This window comes from Mesocricetus auratus, unplaced genomic scaffold, assembly GCF_017639785.1.
Source record: "Mesocricetus auratus isolate SY011 unplaced genomic scaffold, BCM_Maur_2.0 Super-Scaffold_100009, whole genome shotgun sequence".
NCBI lineage: Eukaryota > Metazoa > Chordata > Mammalia > Rodentia > Cricetidae > Mesocricetus > Mesocricetus auratus.
This window is the reverse complement of record NW_024429193.1, coordinates 23,979,871-23,992,651: the sequence shown is the minus strand read 5'-3', so window position 1 is coordinate 23,992,651 and position 12,781 is coordinate 23,979,871.

The following is a 12,781-nucleotide window of genomic DNA, read 5'->3' as shown; positions in this document are numbered from 1 at the left end:
GTTACTGCCGGTGTGTGACTGAGGGTAAGATATTGAGTTTCAGAATTGTGGCCTCCAGCCTTTCTAACTAAGACACTAGGATTGGGTCCAAGCCTACTACCAGCTCTCTAGCACTTTGAGAAAAACCATTATCTGTTCTAAGTCCACTTAATTTATCAATACAAATAGGAAATAACTATTTCCTTATCATTTGGATGTGAGGATTATTCACTGATACATGAACATGACAGAGATAAACAGAGAAGTGGTTTTAAAACATCTCATTATTGCACATGCAGGGAAACGGGAAAGCCTTTGTTAGCCTGAGTCATTGTTTCCCTATGCTAAGCTCTTTCTGAGTCTTTCAGTTACTAAAACATAGGACTATTTCCCAAGCTCCAGGGTCCCATGTGCTGTGTATGAGTGTTCCTAGATTTCATTCTTGTACCCTGGACCCTGGGGTGGGAAAACTGCACAAGTGAAGAGTTAGCAATAGCCAATTAACACAGGAGTGCTTTGGAATATACAGATCCAAATTCTTTCTTTAGAAAGAGGAAGCTAATTACAGTCATAGTTGAGTTCAGGAATAAGAATGTCAGGTTTCACAAGATTACTGTGAATAATGGAAAATAGGGAATTCTTCTCTAAAGTTTACTTGGAAGATCCTCTAACTCCCTTCATGTGTCTGGCATGATTCTGTGAGTAATATTTTCATGTCAGGGTACAGCAATGACTTACACTGCCTGTTCAGTTTTAATTTCCTTCATCTAGTCTTTTATCCTCAGTTGGACACAAACGGCAAACAACTCAGTATAAGGAGGTAGCAAGACCTCACCCAACGTACATCCAAAGCACAAGAATTCCTCCACTGTATAATATATATATATATACGTACTATAAATACATATATATACACAATATGGACTGTGACAAAGGACCTTAATTTACAATAATCTCTTTTCTGGTTTATTAAAGTAACTTTATCCCATTCCCTCTCCGAATCTGATCCTCAGTGACATAACAAGCATGTTTCTTTTTATGTCATCTTGCTCTGCACTCAAATCCTTATAATGCATTCACATTTCACTCAGATTAATACATGGTTCGGACCGGCCTTTCAGAGGTGGCTGTTCTCACACTGTTCCAGTATTCTGCTGTCCTCTCTCATGCTTTCACTAGGTTCTCTGGCCCCATCTGCACTGACATTTCTGTTCTTCTAACTGTGCTAAGTTTGCTTCTACAAGGAAGACTCCTCCAGTGGTTATTAATTCTGACTAGAATGCTTTCACCAGCATAGTACCATGGCAAACTCCCATTTTCTTCAAATCTCCCCTCCTCAAAACCAATCCTATTATTTAAAATTTCAAATCCTCAGCCATATCTGTTATTAATTATTCTTCCTAGTCTTCTATTTTCATTTTGGTTTTTTTTCCATAGCCTTCCAGAATATCTTATGATTTACTAACTCACTGTATTTCTTGCATATTTCTAAATTGAAATGTAAGTTCTATAAAGGCTTGGAGACCATGAATAACTGTGAATTAATCAATATCCACTCATTCTTTTGTAAGATGCAGAGTATATTGTATTTCTTCACACGTCCATCACATCTCACTGTTGAAGCCTACAATTGTCTCTCACTATCAAGATCTGATTGGCTTATTCTTCTTTCTTTATGATAATTGTGTTGTTACTAGCCTAGGATGTGAAATATTCTCTGGGATTAGTTATATGAGCTGAGATTTGAAGTATGCTGTCCAGATTCCTTGGTTGCCTAGTTTTTAACTAGATCCTAGAATGGGAGACACCAAAGAGAATTCACTAGGAAAGAAGGGAGATCCTGTTTATTAACCCATGAGGAACAGCAAGCAATGGACACTATCACATTTCCTCTTTCACCACCTCCAGTACCAACTAACGTTTCAAGTACTCTCTAACTTACCAACTAAACCGCTTTTCCTCAGCTCGAGGTAGAAACCAAACTTTCTTCTCAGAGCCTGTGAGTTTTCAGAAGCAATGTCTCTTGTTCCGTTTTATAATCCCAAGAAAACCATGCTACTGCTCTGTAGGATTGACTTTCTGGATTAGCTATACACCTTGCTTTATTCTTTCAATAGTTTGATGGATATAGCACTCAATGCTCAGAGTGACCAAAGGGGATTCCAGTTTGAATTGGTTTTGAGCACAATATGAAATTCTTATCAAAGGAAAATACAGTATTATCAATGGCCTACAATATCATGTGAAATGAAATTATTATCTACAGTTTCTTTTTTATTTTTCAGTTTAAATTTAGATAAGAAACAAGGTTGCTTCACAAGTCAGTTCCAGGTCCCTCTCCCTTTCCCTCCCCTCCTCCCATGCCCTCCCCCCAACCCCCCCATTATCCCCTCATTTCCCCAGGGAGGGTGAGGCCCTCCATGGGGGTGTCCATAGTCTGTCATTTCATATAGGACAGGGCCTAGACCCTTCCCCAAGAGTTCAGGGTGAATGTGCACCTCACATTGTTGGATGGGAGTCCAAAGTCCATGTGTATACTCGGGATGGGTACTGATCTGCTGCCCAAGGCTCAATAGATTACCTAGGCCTCCTCACTGACACCCACATTCAGGGGGTCTTGATCAGTCCCATGCTGTTTCTGTGGGTTAAACCAGCCCATTTTTTAGATAATAAGACAATCAAAGAGACAAGACTTTGAAAGTTCAGGTGACATTTACACCAATACATAGCAAAAAAATTTTCTGTTACAATGACTAAGGGTATAACTTGTATTCTTACAGTGGAAAATTTACAGAGTGAAAACAAAACCAAGGACTATTGACCTTGCAAACTACCACTAAAATAAACTCTATTACCAACAAAACAAAAACATACATTATATACAGATTATTAGGCATATTTTTCTGTTATATCTTACTGTTTTATGCTACCTATAGGACTGAAACATAGGTGCTCTTCTCAGTTTTACCAAGTACAGAATTCTCTCACATACAAAACAAAAATGTGATAGGTATTTATCCAAAAAATTTTAATGTAAATGAGCAACCTAGAGCTGCCTCAGAGAAAAGATTATAGTTCAAAAACACAACAGCAGGGAGTGGCAAGATGGCTCATCAGGTAAAGGCAGTTGTTTGCAAGCCTGGTAACCTGAGTTCAATTCCCAAAACCGCCATAAAGGTAGAAAGAGAGAAACGACTTCATAAAGTTGCTCTGTGACCTCTTCACGTCCACTTCAGTATGCATAAGCTCCCTCAGGCACATCATTCATTCACACACACACACACACACACACACACACACACACACACACACACACAGAGTGACGATGATGATGATGATGATGATGATGACGATGACAATTTTTTAAAGAAAACAGGGCACAAAAAATTGGAGGGAAAACATGGTAGAGAGAATGCCCTTGCAAAATCAAGGCATTTACAAGTATCTGTGTATACTGGAGTGTTTAGAAAAGCCAAGCACGTGTCCTAAGCAAGAGAAGTCTGAGTCTATTTGGGTAGCTGTAGCAAAATATCACAGTTGAATAGCTTACAAATGACACAGGTGTATTTTTCATGGTTCTAGAGTTGGTAAGCTTATGAGAAGTTGTCAGTATATCTGATTTCATATGCAAACCTTTTTTGTTGTGTAGCTGTCAGTCTTCTCACTGTATGCCCAAATGGTGAAACAATTAAAGATTTTCAACATATAAATTTTAGACAGATACAAATATTCAGTGTAAAGTTGTACATGAACATATGAAATTTTACAAGAGGCTAAGCATATGTGCCTGGTTTATTTCAAGGCTCAGGAGATACTTGATACTGTCTGACAGGCCCCAGCATATATTTATTCTGTAAAAACATTTTTTAATGGTGTGCCTTTAACGAGGGAAATGTTCAGGGATCTACAAGGGTGGCCCCAACTAATAATCTAAGCAATAGTTAAGCAATAGGCTACCTTAACTGACCTTCCCCGATAATGAGATTGATGACTACCTTATATGCCATTCTAGAGCCTTCATCCAGTAGCTGATGGAAGCAGAGTCAGACACCCACAGCTAAACACTGAGCTGAACTCCTGGAATCCAGTTGCAGAGAGGGAGGAGTGATGAGCAAAGGGGTCAAGACCAGGCCAGAGAAACCCACAGAGACAGCTGACCTGAACAAGGGGGAGCTCATGGACCCCAGACTGATTGCTGGGAAACCAGCATAGGACCACCGACCCAGACCCTGAGTGTCAGTTAGGAGACCTGGGCAATCTATGGGGCCTCTGGCAATGGATCAGTATTTATCCCTGGTGTATGAATGGACTTTGGGAGCCCATCCCACATAGAGGGATACTCTCTCAACCTAGACACACAGGGGAGGGCCCTGATCCAAATGATATGACAGATTTTAAAGATCCCCCATGGAAGTCACAGAAAGGGGATGGGATAGGGGCTGGTGGGGGCAGGGGAGAAGGGGAGGGAGAGGGAACTGGGATTGACATGCAAAACAAGCTTGTTTCTAATTTAAATTTTAATAAAGGAAAAAAATGGTGTGCCTTTATTTAGTATCTAGTAGTCAGGAAAATTAGTGCCAAACATGAGATGAGCACAATCTAAATGTAAATGGATTGAGCTCTCCAAATAAAAGACAAATGTGGGCAGAATGAATAGAAATAGTGGCCCAATAAAAGTCTACAAGCAACTCACCAAAATTCCAAAGCCAAGAGTGTAGTGGAAAAGTTTAGTTTATATAAGAAGAAACCAGGAAAGAAATAAGTTATCTATGCAAACAATAAACAATATAGGTTTTAAGTCAATATTTATTACAAGTTTAATATGTTTGCTGTATCATAAAAACACAATTGTAAATACATAAGCACCTATAAACATATCACAAAATATATGATGTAAAATTAACAACCAGATACACAAAAAGCTTCAGAGTATTAGTTGGATACTTCAGCATCTTCTACATTTAATAATGAAGAGTATAGATGGGCTAACAATAACAAAAGAGAGAATGTGACTGTTATAAACAAACTAGATCTATCACACAACTATAGAATCATGTGTTGTAGGAATTCTTTCAGCCAATAGTCCTTGAGGGACCTATTTACTGTAGTTGTATAAATAATGATGTTGATTCTGTTTCATCAGGAACAATCCTGTTCCCATATATATTCTAGGTATACACAGAACAGTCCCCAAGGTAGGCTATATTTTCTTTAATTGAATAAGCCCCAATTTTTTTAAGACTGATGTCATAACAACTATCTTCTCCAGCCAAAATATGGTAGAAATCAATTAACAAGGAGAACTGAAAGAATCAAGAGTTTAATTGTAGAGGTTAAACACTATATTATTAAACAGCTGCAATAGTTAGTTGTGTCAGTTTAACTTGATTATAGGGTGCCTATGTTTGGCTAAACGTTGTTTGTTGGCATAACCGGCAATGTTTTTAGTAAAAAAAAAAGGGGGGGTTGAATCTGTGTATTCAGTGAAGTGGGACTGCAATTCCACTGTTGGTGAGTGTCATCTCATCAGCGGAGAGCCTGAAGAGAAGAAAGCAGGGAGGAATAGAATGAGCTTCCCCTTCTGATTGTTTCACTGTCTCATGGGGCCAGACCGCAGCAGCATCTTCTAGCTTGACTCACCCCACACTTTGATGCTTAAATCTTTGCTCCCATTGTTTCCCAGACATCAGACTAAGACTGAACAATATCCTTGGCTTTCATGAGTCACCCTCTTACAGAATGTAGAGTATGAGATGTTTCAGCCCCCATAGTAATTTGAAACATAAAGAAATAAAAACCAAATCCATAATGAGAGAGTACTTCATATCAACTAGGGTAGCTACAGTCAAAAGGGCAAAATAATAACATAATTTGGCAAGAATATCAGCAAACTGAAATAATTAATATGAGTCAGTTAAAACTACATTGAGTACAAGATTGTCACTCTAGCAAAAAATTTGGCAGCTCCTTAATGAGCTAAATATAGTTACTGTAGGGTCTTACACATTCTTAAAGGTAAAATAAATGATGCTGAGGGGAACTGAAAACATGTACAAAATTTGTACACAGCTGTTCATGACAACATCAGTCACAATACCCAAAGTGTCTAAAATCCAGATGTCAATCAGCTGATGAATGATAAACAACGCATGGCATTTAAGTAAAATCAAATAGCACTTGGCAACTGATTTTAAAAATTAAATACTTATTTTTGCCAAAAAATATAGATGAATCTCAAAGTCATTGCCCTGGATGAAAGAAGTGAGTCACAAAAGACAACTCATTGATGTGTATCAAATAGGCAAATTTACAGAGGAAGAGTGGATTTAAGTGCCAAACAGGAGACAAGAGAGTGAAAGGAACTGGGACTGCTGAAGTACACAGAATTTCTTTGACTTCCGGTGAGAAAATTCTAAAATTAGGTTATCTTTTTATTTTAATTTTAAATATCTTGTTTCACATGACAATCCCAGTTCCCTCTCCCTCCCATCCTTCCGCACCCCCACCACCCCCTAGACTCCCACCCTATTGCCATTTCCTTCCACATAGGGAATATCTAGAGTCTGTCATTTCGCTCAGGACAGGGTCCAGGCACTCCCCTAAGAGTCCCTCTTTGTGTTATGGACACATGAAGTCCATTTGTATGCCAGGGATAAACACTGATCCACTGCCCAGGGCCCCATATGTTGCCCAGGCCTCCTCACTGACTCTCACATTCAGGGGGTCTGGATCAGTCCCATGCTGGCATCCCAGCTGTCGGTCTGGGGTCCAAGAGCTCTCCCCTGTTCAGATTAGCTGTCTCTGCTGGTTTTGCCAGCCCATTCTTTGCCAATTTGCTCATCGCTCCTCTCTGTCACTGGGTTCCATGGGTTCAGTTCAGTGTTTAACTGTGGGTGTTTGCCTCTGCTTCCATCAGTCACTGGATGAATTTTCTAGGATGGCTATAGACATCTTCTAACCTATGATTCCCTCTTCCCCCTATTCTACCCACCACTCACCCTTTCTACTCCCCCATGACCTACTCTCTTTTCCTCTTCTCCCCCTCTCTTCTTCCCAGCTCCCACCCCCCCACCCCTTGCCATGTTCCCAATTTGTTCAGAAGATCTTGCCTCATTCCTCTTCTCTGGGGTACCATGCATATCTCTCTTAGGTTCTTTCCTGTTTCCCAGACTCTCTGTCAGTGGAAATGCAGACTGGCACTATCCTGATCCATGTCTAAAATCCATATATGAGTGAGTGCATACCATGTTTGTCTTTTTGTGACTGGGTTACCTCACTCAGGATGGTTTCTCATGCTAGATGCACAATTCCATAAGTGTGCTTAAACATACTGGATTTGGTCATTTAAACATGTGAGAACATATCAATGAGCTATTTGTAAAAAGATAAAAGATTTCTAGAAGCAATAGGCTAATGAGAGTATAGACAACCTATATCATTAAGGAAATCTGTGAAAAATACCTTCAAATCCTCAAGTAGAACAGTTGATTGAATAGAGTGGAACTTAGCAAAACAGTAGAAAGGGTAGATTCTTATCTTCACAAATAAAACTGACATGTGAAATTAACCAGTCCATCCCTTATTATGAGCATAGCCCTAGAATTGGACATACAAATTCCCTTCAGTAGATCCTAGTCCACACAAAGAATTTATTCAGGATTCAGAAACATTATAATTACACCACACATTAAAAATGACCCATTGGGGACTGGAGAGATGCCTCTGGTCATTTGCTGTTTTTGCAACACTGACGTTGAGCAGCGTGCGTAACCACCTGTGGTTGTAGCTACATGGGTTACATGGGAAACAATGCCTTCTTCTGGCCTCCATGAGCTCTTACACTTATGTATACACAAACACACCAATGCACATAATAAAATACATAAATTAATAATAATAATAATAACATACTGACTTGGTGATTTTTAAGTAGTAGATATTAACGCTAGTAATCTTAGCCTAATAGAATTTTATAAAACATGCTAGTAGCTTCCAAATTGGTTCCAAGAGGTAGAACAGGCTTGAGATTCTGTATCACTGGCCATACCAAAGTTACTTCCCAGGATGTTACTGTCACTGTACTGCCACCAGAATTAAGGAATTAAATCATCACTGTTTGCCAAATCTTTGTCCCCTAAACCAGGCACCCTGTGCTGCCTCCAGAAGGGCTGTTGTTTCCATGTCTAAACACTGAGTCTTGGTCTACTGCATTACCAGCTCTATTGTAACACACAGGATGTGTTTTTGTTGTTTGGTTTCATGAGCTTTCAAAGCCTAAGTCCATTGCATCAGGAGTTCCTTGTCCCAGGAGTTTCTACTTGCAAAGTAGGACACAGGTTCTGCCTCACACACTGGAAAATCCCCAAATACAGAAGGAGGGACATTCCACAAGAATAGTAAGTCTATAATGAATGCCTGAATGAAAACAAATTACATTTGACTTAAGTGGGTGTCTTCAATTGGGAGAAGCACAGTTTCTAATATTCTTTTTATTCATCCATGCTAAACCACAGTTAAACTTACATATTTTCCTTTTATTACTCTACAAATAACAAAGAATGGAATAATTTTCTGCAGTGTGAATTTTCTGGTTAAGCTGAATCCACAGAAAATACCTGCAGCTTTTCAAGGTTATTGTTATCTTGGCTTGTGAACATGAAAAACAACTATTACATGTTTTAAAGGTTAAAATTGCTTGTTGACAGGCAGCCGATATCACAATTAGAGATAATAATCATAATTACTTCTAAATAGAATGTCACTTTCACAAAGACACTGTATAATTAAAAGGTAACTACTGAGGACCTGGCACATCCCACCGGCAAGGGTGAACAACCCAGTATGCTCCCAAAGACCTTGTAGCTGCTAAGCTTGAGCTTTTAGGACATGGTGCAGACCTCCTTTGACTATGCATTTTATTATGATGCCACGTTCTCATTTTATACCAAGATGATCACAGTGCATTCTAAATGTATTGGAAAAGCCACAAAAATGATCCTCATCTGTGAATAAAAAGTGATTAGAATATTATTCTACTTACTAAAACATTGATCTATTCATAAATAATTTGACTATTCTACAGTGTATAGACATATACCGAAGATCACATTGTACTTCATAAACAATTGTTTTCAAATAAAAATAATCTTTTAAAAATTCTGTTTCTTACCAAAAACATCATTCATATTAAGTTCCTTTCCCATAACCATTCAAATAGCCTGAGCATAAATTTGCCCAAGAGAGGGAAAATGAATTTCAATGACTTCAACTCCAAGACTGTGTAGATGCACCAGGCTAAGCAGAACACAACAACAATCTTCAATTCTACTCTCCAGAAAGGAAGTAGCTTCAAATGATATAGCCTTTATTTGAAAGAGTATCATAAATTCTTTACGTGCCAATGCAGTAGGTAGACATGGTATGTAAGGTGCATAAGTGGATTGATTTCAGAATGTTACCAGTAGCAACAAATTCCAAGCATGCAATAATCTACTGAGAATCTGAAATAGAAGAGAAACCAAGTAGAAAATTCAAATGGCATGGATCCAGCAGAGATTCTGCATAAAGAATAAAATAGAAAAGCAAAGAGAAGTATTATGAAAGCTGTACTATGCCAAATTGGAATATAGAAGAATTTTCTGATAAAATTCAACACCCTTTGATGATACAAACCTGAAAAACCTAAGTATAGAAGATCATATCTCAACTTAATAAATGCTGTATATATAATAAAACCACAACCAACATCATACTGAATAAAGAAAAGGTAAAATATTTGTTTTAAGATTACAAACAAGTCAAAACTTTCTACTATCAGCACTTTTACTCAGCATAGCACCACACATGTTAAATTAGATAAGAAGCAACTATAATCATACAGATTTACGTGCCTCATAAAAATTTGTGTTTGGGTTTTGAAAGAATGTACATATGAAAGGCAATAGGAAGTGTCATTCTTTGCCCTAGGACTATCAAAAGTCTTAAGGCTTACAGCCCAATACTCACACAAAACAGAAAATCAAGTGGCTGCTTTGAAAGCCCTTTTGGCCTGATTATGATGACTATGTTCTTGGGTTGAAAACCCCACCATCCTGTCCCAAGTGCAAAGAGACAAGCACTTCATTTCTGTGTATTAACCTTCCTCAGATTCTGCCTCTTAGAACTGAGGAAAACGCTGTCTATATAAAACAGGCATTTTCCTTTATGCCGGTTGGAATCCAAGGGTATCCTGTCGTATAGAACGCAGTCCACCTGCTTCTTAGTAACTGACTGGGACTAGTGAGGTTGACCCAGAATGGATGCAGGTGATGAACACTGAATAGTGAGCACAAAACAGTGGCACTGCTCTTCGGTGGCCATGCGAAATGTTAATGCTAAGAACGGGCTTGAGACCACTGTAATATTTCAATTTGGCATTGTGTCATTTCTCCAGGAAACAAATATGCATAAAGGATATAAACATCATGATGGGCATTACTAGTACAACAAGGACTTTTGACATAGTCCTAGTGATTGCTCAATTTATATTATAATGTTGCCAACAGAAAATATGTGTACATAAAGAAAAAAATCAAGTCCAATTTAGTATGATTTTAAGTTAACATGTTTATTTCAGCAAGAATAATGCATTATCATTTCCAGTCATCTTTGTTTACTTTTCTGCTAAAACAAGCTCTGATATTTTGAATGCTATGTGTTGCTTATGAATTTTAAGTTTTTAACATCTTATAAACAAAGGAGCTTTAAGCATCTTGACCAAATTACAGTTTGTTATTGATGAAATCCAAGTCCGGACGTTTGACTCCATAACATATTTACAGCTTTGACATTAGTGTGCAATTCAGAGACACAAGCCTGAGGTAAATGCTGTATTTGTTTCTGAGTCTAACAATGATCCAAGGAAACAGTGGCCCAGTCACACTGGTGTTTAAAGTGCAGGTGTTTTGTATCTCACGTAGTAGTTTTAAAGCAGATGAATTACTACCTCCAAGCATTCCCAGTGTGTAGCACTTTTAAAGGGGAGTCTGGCAGGGCGGTGGTGGCGCACGCCTTTAATCCCAGCACTCGGGAGGCAGAGGCAGGCAGATCTCTGTGAGTTCGAGGCCGGGCTGGACAGACAGCCTCAAAAACAATACAGAGAAACCCTGTCTCGAAAAACCAAAAAAAAAAAAAGTCTGATTAGTCAGGGTCTTGATACCTTAAATTAACTCCAGCTCTGGTTCTTAGTCTCAGCCTTGGAGTATCCCAGAATATTTCTAAATCAGAACATTTATATAATATTACAATGTTCATAGGAGAAAATAGCAGAATGTCAGCTATTACTTCTTCCAGTATGGAAATAAAATTACTCAGAACGTTTGTAATAAGAACAAGGGGCCCCATAATATCATTTTCTTTTATTATTTTTTATTGTTCCTTTGACAACAATTGCTATCCATGACAAAGACACTGATGATTGAGACATCAAACACTGTTGAATCTGTCTTGCTGAATCATCCAAAGGCAGGGTACAGTCAGTTACAATGGTCAACAAATGGTTTCAGTACAGTGATTAAGAATTAATGGCTAAGGTATCACAGAATCAGGTTAGGGGAATTGCCTGTTTACCTGGAAGAAACAACAGACTTTCCCAGCCATGCATCACAATCCTATGAGTAGATACTAACCTGGTTACAAAGGACATTTCAGTCTGTGACACTGGGGTTGGGGAGCACAGAATCCCAATCAGCAAATAAAAGAAGTAGTGACTCATTACAACACTTGTATAAGTTATCATAACTACTTAATACTTAGAATTTTGGTACAGCAGTGTCAATGCTGCCACTTTTTTGTCAGGAAGACTGAAGAAACATCCAGCCTTTTAACGGCATATAATTATTAACCTTGTGTCTGAAATTTACCTCTTAAAGTAAGAAATGAAATAGGAATAAGAAGACAGTTCAGAATGAGTTGAAACACTAAGATCTTGACCTTTAAAGGAAAAATATAAAGACAGAAATAGAATAAGAGCCAGCACAGGATGAGGCAAAAGTAGGAATGAGGAACATGTATACAGTGGAGGGGATGAGTCATGACAGAATGCATTGCCTGAGAACCACAGAAAAACAAATAATTCTGAGGCATCATTCCACTAGCAAAATATCTTCCCATGTTTGTTATTCAGTAATATTCTAAAACTATAACTATGTGAAGATAGATAGATGATATGATACATGATAGATGGAGGATAGATAGGTAGATTAATTGATAGATGATAGTTGATTGATTAATGGATAGAGAGACAAAATTATAATTTTGCTGTAGAAATATTTGTATGGTCCTTGAATTATTAATATTAGTATTAAGTATATATTACAGTTAAAAGTTCAATGAGATATTTCTAAACAAAAATTCAACACTGAAGCCAATAAGTTCATTGCTAGAATCATTTTCAGTAAATTATTTAAACAACCACTCTGGGGATAAAATTAGAATGTGTCTAATCTTTTTATCCCTACTTATTAATCTATCTATTGTATTTTCAATTCTAAGAAACCCAAGTAAGAATGGAAACAAAACATAACAAACATTTCAGGGCTTGGGGGAGAGATGAAACAGAAGAAAAATAGAATTAATGAGGAACCAACCACCCCCTTGAAATGCCTCTCAACTATTTATTATTTTATTTTACAATGGAAAATATTTATTGTCTGCTCAAAGCAGGGCTTGTGGCCAGAACTAGAAACACTGTGAAGAGTGAACTGTAGAGCCTGTCTTCATGGCACTCAGACTCTGATGAAGACCACCAGGGCTTGCCTTCCCA